The sequence below is a fragment of the Hylobates moloch genome, unplaced genomic scaffold, assembly GCF_009828535.3.
Source record: "Hylobates moloch isolate HMO894 unplaced genomic scaffold, HMol_V3 SCAFFOLD_1, whole genome shotgun sequence".
NCBI classification, from domain to species: domain Eukaryota; kingdom Metazoa; phylum Chordata; class Mammalia; order Primates; family Hylobatidae; genus Hylobates; species Hylobates moloch.
The window spans coordinates 152,354,847-152,361,601 of NW_026652276.1; the positions used below are offsets into that span (position 1 = coordinate 152,354,847).

The 6,755-nt window shown below is 36.7% G+C and overlaps 1 pseudogene; it reads right to left on the minus strand.

Moving 5' to 3' along the window:
- Positions 1-298: 298 nt before the first annotated feature.
- On the minus strand, positions 299-569 carry LOC116809613 (U6 snRNA-associated Sm-like protein LSm5; annotated as a pseudogene).
- Between the last annotated feature and the right edge of the window lie 6,186 nt (positions 570-6,755).

A 6,755-nucleotide genomic window follows, 5' to 3' on the forward strand; every position in this document is an offset into this window, starting at 1 on the left:
AACACAGCCTTGGTGTTTATAATTAAACACATTTATTGAGTCTTAGGCAAAATTAAGAAGTAGCAATTTATATTTTATAATATCTTGATGAAATTTTTTAACCAAAACACTTCCATTTTAGTCTTCAAATAAACTCTTTTCTTTTTTTTCCAAGATAATCATGATTAACTTACAAAAATGGGTATACATCTTCAAAACATTTCCCTTAATAGGAAACTTAGCTTTATAGGATCTAAACACTAAAAGGCGAAAAAAAATCTATTTTCTTTTCATTCCAAGACAAAACAAGGAAACACATTCATACCTCAGGTCCTCCTCCTCCATGAACCAACATTATTATATTATTTCCATTTAGCGAAATCTGATCTAATTTAGTATTCTTTCTTCTGGTGGGATTTCAAACTCAGTGGTATCTTACAGTACCATATTGACAAAGTTATCAAATCCCAGAAGAGTATCAACAATTTCCTCATCACTCTTCATCACAATGAGAATTTTTGATTCTTAGATTTGTCTACAAGCTCTAGCAGTAGCAGCTGTAAGGAGCTGATACTAGTGTTAGCCGCCATAACTGTGATGGAAATGGCCTTGATTAATATTTTTTTTTTTTTTTTGGAGACAGAGTCTTGCTCTGTTGCCCAGGTTGGAGTGCAGTGGTGCCATCTTGGTTCACCACAACCTCCGTCTCCCAGGTTCTAACGATTCTCCTGCCTCAGTCTCCTGAGTAGCTGGGATTACAGGTGTGCAACACCATGCCCAGCTAATTTTTGTATTTTTAATAGAGACTGGGTTTTGTCATGCTGGCCAGGCTAGTCTCAAACTCCTGACCTCAGGTGATTCGCCCGCCTCAGCCTCCCAAAGTGCTGGGATTACAGGTGTGAGCCCACCACGCCCGGCTTTGATTAACATTTTTAATTTTAAGAACAAGCAAATAATTCTATAAGCTTCTAGACAAAAAAAAAAAAAAAACAGGTCGCACAATAACGACAGATGGTCCTCAAACCTTTCTTCCATAACAAATAGAGGATGGTGTACACTAAACAGACAGAACCCTCAACAGCTATATCTAAAATGTACTGAACTATGAATAATCCAACATTCAAGCAAGCTCTCATTCCCATGAGATGAAAAAAAAGGCATTTTAGACTTACAAAGATTAATTAATATCACCAATGTACCCTTCTTCTAAAATTATACACACACACACACACACACACACGCAAATTTTACCGAGCCTATTAGTAAAGCAAAATAAATAATGATAAAGATAGGACATAAAAGAAATTTCAATCAAAAATGAAACTAAATGTCAAAAAGGTTAAATATTTAATTATGAAATAAGCAAATGCTAAATAATGTTATCAATTAAGACGCTGCCTGATAGCTAAAAGTAACAAAAATTCATCTGGCTTAAACAATAGAAAGAAAATTTTTTTCTTAGAAAAAGCCCTGAGATATGACAGTTTCAGGCTGGAGGCTGGTTAAAATGGTGATTCTCATATGTAGACACACACACACAGGAGCACACACACACACACACACACAGAGATTCTCTCCATCTTTCTCTCAGGCTCTTTAAGGTACATCAACATTGTTCTTCCTAATCATCCTCATGAATCTAAGGTGGCTGTCAGAGTTCAATACATTGCATCCAGATATGACTGTATCAGTGGAAAAGGGAGTCATTTTCTTTACATTTATTGATTTTTTTTTTTTTTTGTCTGCAACAGAGTCTCGCTGTCATCCAGGCTGGAGTGCAGTGGCGCGATCTCGGCTCACTGCAGGCTCCGCCCCCCGGGGTTCACGCCATTCTCCTGCCTCAGCCTCCAGAGTAGCTGGGACTATAGGCGCCCGCCACCTCGCCCGGCTAATTTTTTGTATTTTTAGTAGAGACGGGGTTTCACTGTGTTAGCCAGGATGGTCTCGATCTCCTGACCTCGTGATCCGCCCGCCTCGGCCTCCCAAAGTGCTGGGATTACAGGCGTGAGCCACCGCGCCCGGCCACATTTATTGATTTTTATTAATGAAACGGAACTTTCCTTAGATTTCTGCTATTTCATCAGCAAGAATTGTATCACATGTTTATGCCTAAACCAACAGTGATTTAGAAAGGGGACCACCATGATTGGGTAAAAATGTCATCACTAATGACATTTTGGGATGGATAATTCTTTGTTGGAGGGAACTATTCTGTACATTGTTTAAAATCCTCCTTGCTGTCTACCCACTAGATACCTATAGCACCCTCCCCAATTGCAACAGTCAAAAATGTCTCCAGACGTTGCCAAATGTCCCCTGGTTAAGAACCACTGGAATACACTCATCAATGTAGCCCCAGAGTCTGGCTATGGGGCCCATCTTAAATATAAAACAGCACAGTAGAAAGGGAAAAGCTGAACCAAATCAGCATGCTTCAGAAAAGAGAGTTATATGAAAGAAAAATAGTCTTAAGTAAACAACCAACAATATCTTGTATGGTAATTCTTTAAAAGCAATATATAGCAATGGTAAAAATATGAACTTAAAATTCTGTATTAATCAACTAAGAGGGGTTGGGTGTAGTGGCTCACACCTGTAATCTCAGCACGTTGGGAGGCTGGGCAACTTAGTGAGACCCTGTCTCTACAAAAAACACAAAAATTAGCTGGGTATGGGTGGCACGTGCTTGTGGTCCCAGCTATTCTGGAGGCTGTGGTGGGAGGATCACTTGAGCCCAGAAGTTAGAGGCTGCAGTGAACTGTGATCATGCCACTGCACTCGAAGTTGGGAAACAGAGTGAGGCCCTGTCTCAAAAAATAAATAAATAAATAAAATCAATCAAGAGGGAAATGAATGAAGAGTTTTAGCAGGACTGAGGACTGTTAGTGTACGGTTTAATCATCAAGCACAGAAAATATCAATTTTTACTTATAAGAATATACAATTTAGTTGACTTTTAGAAATACATCTTTGAAAACTAATTTTCACTGTAGATTTGTATATACAATATTTAGCCCTTAAGAAGAAGATCAACTAGAGGAGCTATATTCTCTTTCAGGAGATAATCTTCTATTAGAATTTTTGAAGCTATCAAAATAAAATGATTCCCTATGGAAAGATTCATAGCTTCCCTAGAAACATATTTTATTCTATGGCTTGGTGCTTTTACATCTGCAGCTTATGAATATATTTATTTTTTCATGTTAAAACATAACTTTTAAAACTCGGATCACATTATAACACCTTATTTGCCAACTCAAAAAGTTCTTTATCCTCTAATCTCATGGTAAGACCACATCCATATTCTCCAGCCTGTTGTATGGAGCCAAATGCCCCACACATCACTCAAGAGCCCTACCACTCTTTCCTCCCCAAACCCATTATCGTCTCCCTCCTTTCCCTGCTTCTGTTACTCTCTGGCTCCGCTTTGTTCTTCCCATTTTCTGTATCTATCCTTCATCTACTTGAGAACTATTTGGGGATCTCACTTCAGATTTACCATAGCTGCCTCCGAGCTACACACAATCCATTTTAATTTTATTCACGTCTTCCAAAACAGGCCCTCCCTGACCTGGGCTGAGGAAACTGGCCAGGCTAAGTCCCTGATCTCCACCGTAGGAGGAAAAAATGCTATGCCTGTTTAAGATATAAGAGTATTTTTATGGGAAAAAGTACAAAGTTTATCACGACAAGCTACAGGTAAGAGCCTGATTGAAGGACTTGAATCTCTAATCCAAAAGTTACAGGCACAATTCTACTTAATCTTATTTAGCTCACAGGGCAAATACCAAGAAGAAAATCTCATTTATATTTATATTGTAAAAATACCACAGGTTTATCAAGTGTTTAGATGTACTACCCTGCAAGTTCAGAGCCTTTATGCTTAATGGAAATAAAACATTATTGTTTTGCAATAGGAAGTGTAACTAATTTTAACAGAGCAAGAACCTGTAATTACAGACATTGATTATGAGAGGCTTATAAAAACACTATGCATTTAAATGTTTGGTATAAAATTACATGGCTCAATAATGAATTCTGGAGCTATCTATTGCTTTAATCCAAAGAGTCTTTTTTCTCCAAACCCAATATAACTATTTGCCTCTACAGGATTTAGAAAATAGTCATACATAAATGCTCTCTGCAAGACATTATTCTCTTTCATTTACAGAATAGTTTCACAAATACCTGTCCTAATATGGTACAATCTTCAATATTATTACATAAAAAAGAGGTTCAGAAGTATTCCTTGAATGACACCATTTGTGTTAATATACAAACATAAATAGGTAGATATAGAAAGAGATAAACAGATTATTGATAGATGATAAACGGATAGAGACATGCTTTAACAGAGAGAAAGTGTTTCTGGAAGAAGACTCAGAAAGTAATTGTTATTGCCTCAAGAAGACCCATAGACTGGGCAAGAGGAATACCTACTTTCCACTGTCAGCCTTTTAAAATGTATATATATTTTCTTAGTAAGAGACTGATAAACTGAAATACAGACAGATGGACACACACACACACACACACAAAGTGAATAGGTAATCCTAATCCTATATTTAACTAATATTTATGTGACCAATTAAACTTGTAAAAATATAGAACAATGCCCTCAAAAGAATCAACTCCAAGAGCAAAATAGCTTGATTTATTATTAAAAGAGTATATAATTAAACACACTTATATTCTGTTCCTGAATAGAATGAAATAGAGAGGCCCTGCAATTTTGTAGCTTGGAAAATTAATGAAACATTTAAAATAATTATAAGGCAAGATGACTTATTTTACTTGTTTCATCTTGCAAAATTTTCTGTTGAAGAAGGTACTCTAAGCAGAGGCTAAAAGACAATATTTGAGATAATATTTCAGTAAGATTAAAATTAGAATTAAAACTGTCCTCCAGTGAACTGAACTTTCTCAAATTACCAGGTAACCCAACAGTTATAGAAAAATTATTTTCTTAATTAAAAATAGGATGTAATATGAGCTACAGGAAGAGTCAATTGAAGTTGTTGACAATTCCAAATCCATTAACCGTAAAATTGACTTTGAAGATTATTGCAGGCAATTTTATGAAAAAATAAATATGAGGTCACATTGAAAAAAGAAAGACAGTTAATGCCAGAAAAATACCAGCCACCTGGTATCAGATAGGTACAGTTAAGAAAATGATTAACATAAATATATACAAAGAATAATTTGTATAATTTGCCATCATGTACATGAATATACTTTAATTTTACTTCCAAGAATAATCTTTCATAGAACTATTTGTGATCTATTACACAATAAAACCAATTTTGTCTGACAAATAAATATTTCAAAATATTATTTTAAGATGCTATAATTCCAGTGACTTTATTACCTCCTTTTACTTTCAAAATTGTCCTGGGTTAGAGGACACATTGCATTATTACCCTAGTAGGAGAGACCCAAAGACACTGATCAGCTCAGACATTACAGGATCTAGTTTCACTACCCCACAGGTACTCGACTTCCTCTTTCTCACTCTTATCTTATAGTTTATTTAAATGAATATTATGTGAGAAGTTTAACAGGGATGCAGAATATTTTGAGATTTTTCCATAACCACTCTCAGTCAACAAGAAGTTGAAAGCATTCCCAGACTTTTCACTAACAGAGAAATGTAAGGCTTATTGCCCAGCCATTTCTTTGCTTTGCAAAGGCTGGTTGGATTTAAAATTAAAATTATATGTCAAGTTTCATAACCTTCAGCAAGAAGGATTCCATTTGAATAGCATGTCCCAGGGAAGGGTCCCTTTGAGAATCCTAAGTAAGGAAGAAAACACAGTTAGACAAGTACACAAATCAGCGGTACGGTTAAAGAATACACAGCCTAGCTACACGAAGTTTCTTTCAGGACAATGGAGAGTTTAATTAGGAAAACAGTAAAATTTTCTATATCAAATGAGAAAATCCATATAGCCATCTTTATAGAACAAAATCCAACATTCCTGGTTTTAAGAGATGTAGTTTAAGAATAATGGTTACCTTCTTAACATGGTCAACTCAGCCAAATCCAGCACTACATCTAAAGTTAAAATATTAGAAGCACACCCCCTTTAACATCAGGAGCAAGACAATCATCACTCCCATTCATGCACAGTATATTTGCTAATATATTCAGAGAAATTAGACCCTTCCCCACAAAAAAAAGAAACAAAAAAAGAGTGAGAGGAGGGAGGGATGGAGGGAGGTAGAAAGGAAGGGAGGAAGAGAGGGAAGGAAGAAGGGAGGAAAGGAGGGAGGAAGGGAGGGAGGGAGGAAGGAAGAAAGGAAGGAAAGGAAGGAAAGGAAGGAAAGGAAGGGAAGGAAGGGAAGGAAGGGAAGGAAGGAAGGAAGGAAGGAAGGAAGGAAGGAAGGAAGGAAGGAGAAGGAAGGAAGGAAGGAAGGAAGGAAGGAAGGAAGGAAGGAAGGAATTTATAAACAATACCCTGGATTAAGGTTCAACAAACATTTTCTGTAAACATTTACTAAAGATAGTAAATATTTTAGGTTTTGCAGATCATACAGTCCCTGTCACAAGCACAGTTGACCCTTAAACAACATAGATTTGAATTGTGTGGGCAAGTTCTGCATCCACAACCAAAAGTGGATCAAAAATACTGTGTTCACGGGATGCCAAACCTGCATATGTGGAGGACCAACTTTTCATATCTGTGTGTTACACGGGGCCAGATATGGGAGTGTGCACAGATTTTGGTATCCACTGTCCTGGACTGTACCGGACTTTGCTGTTGCAGTGCAAA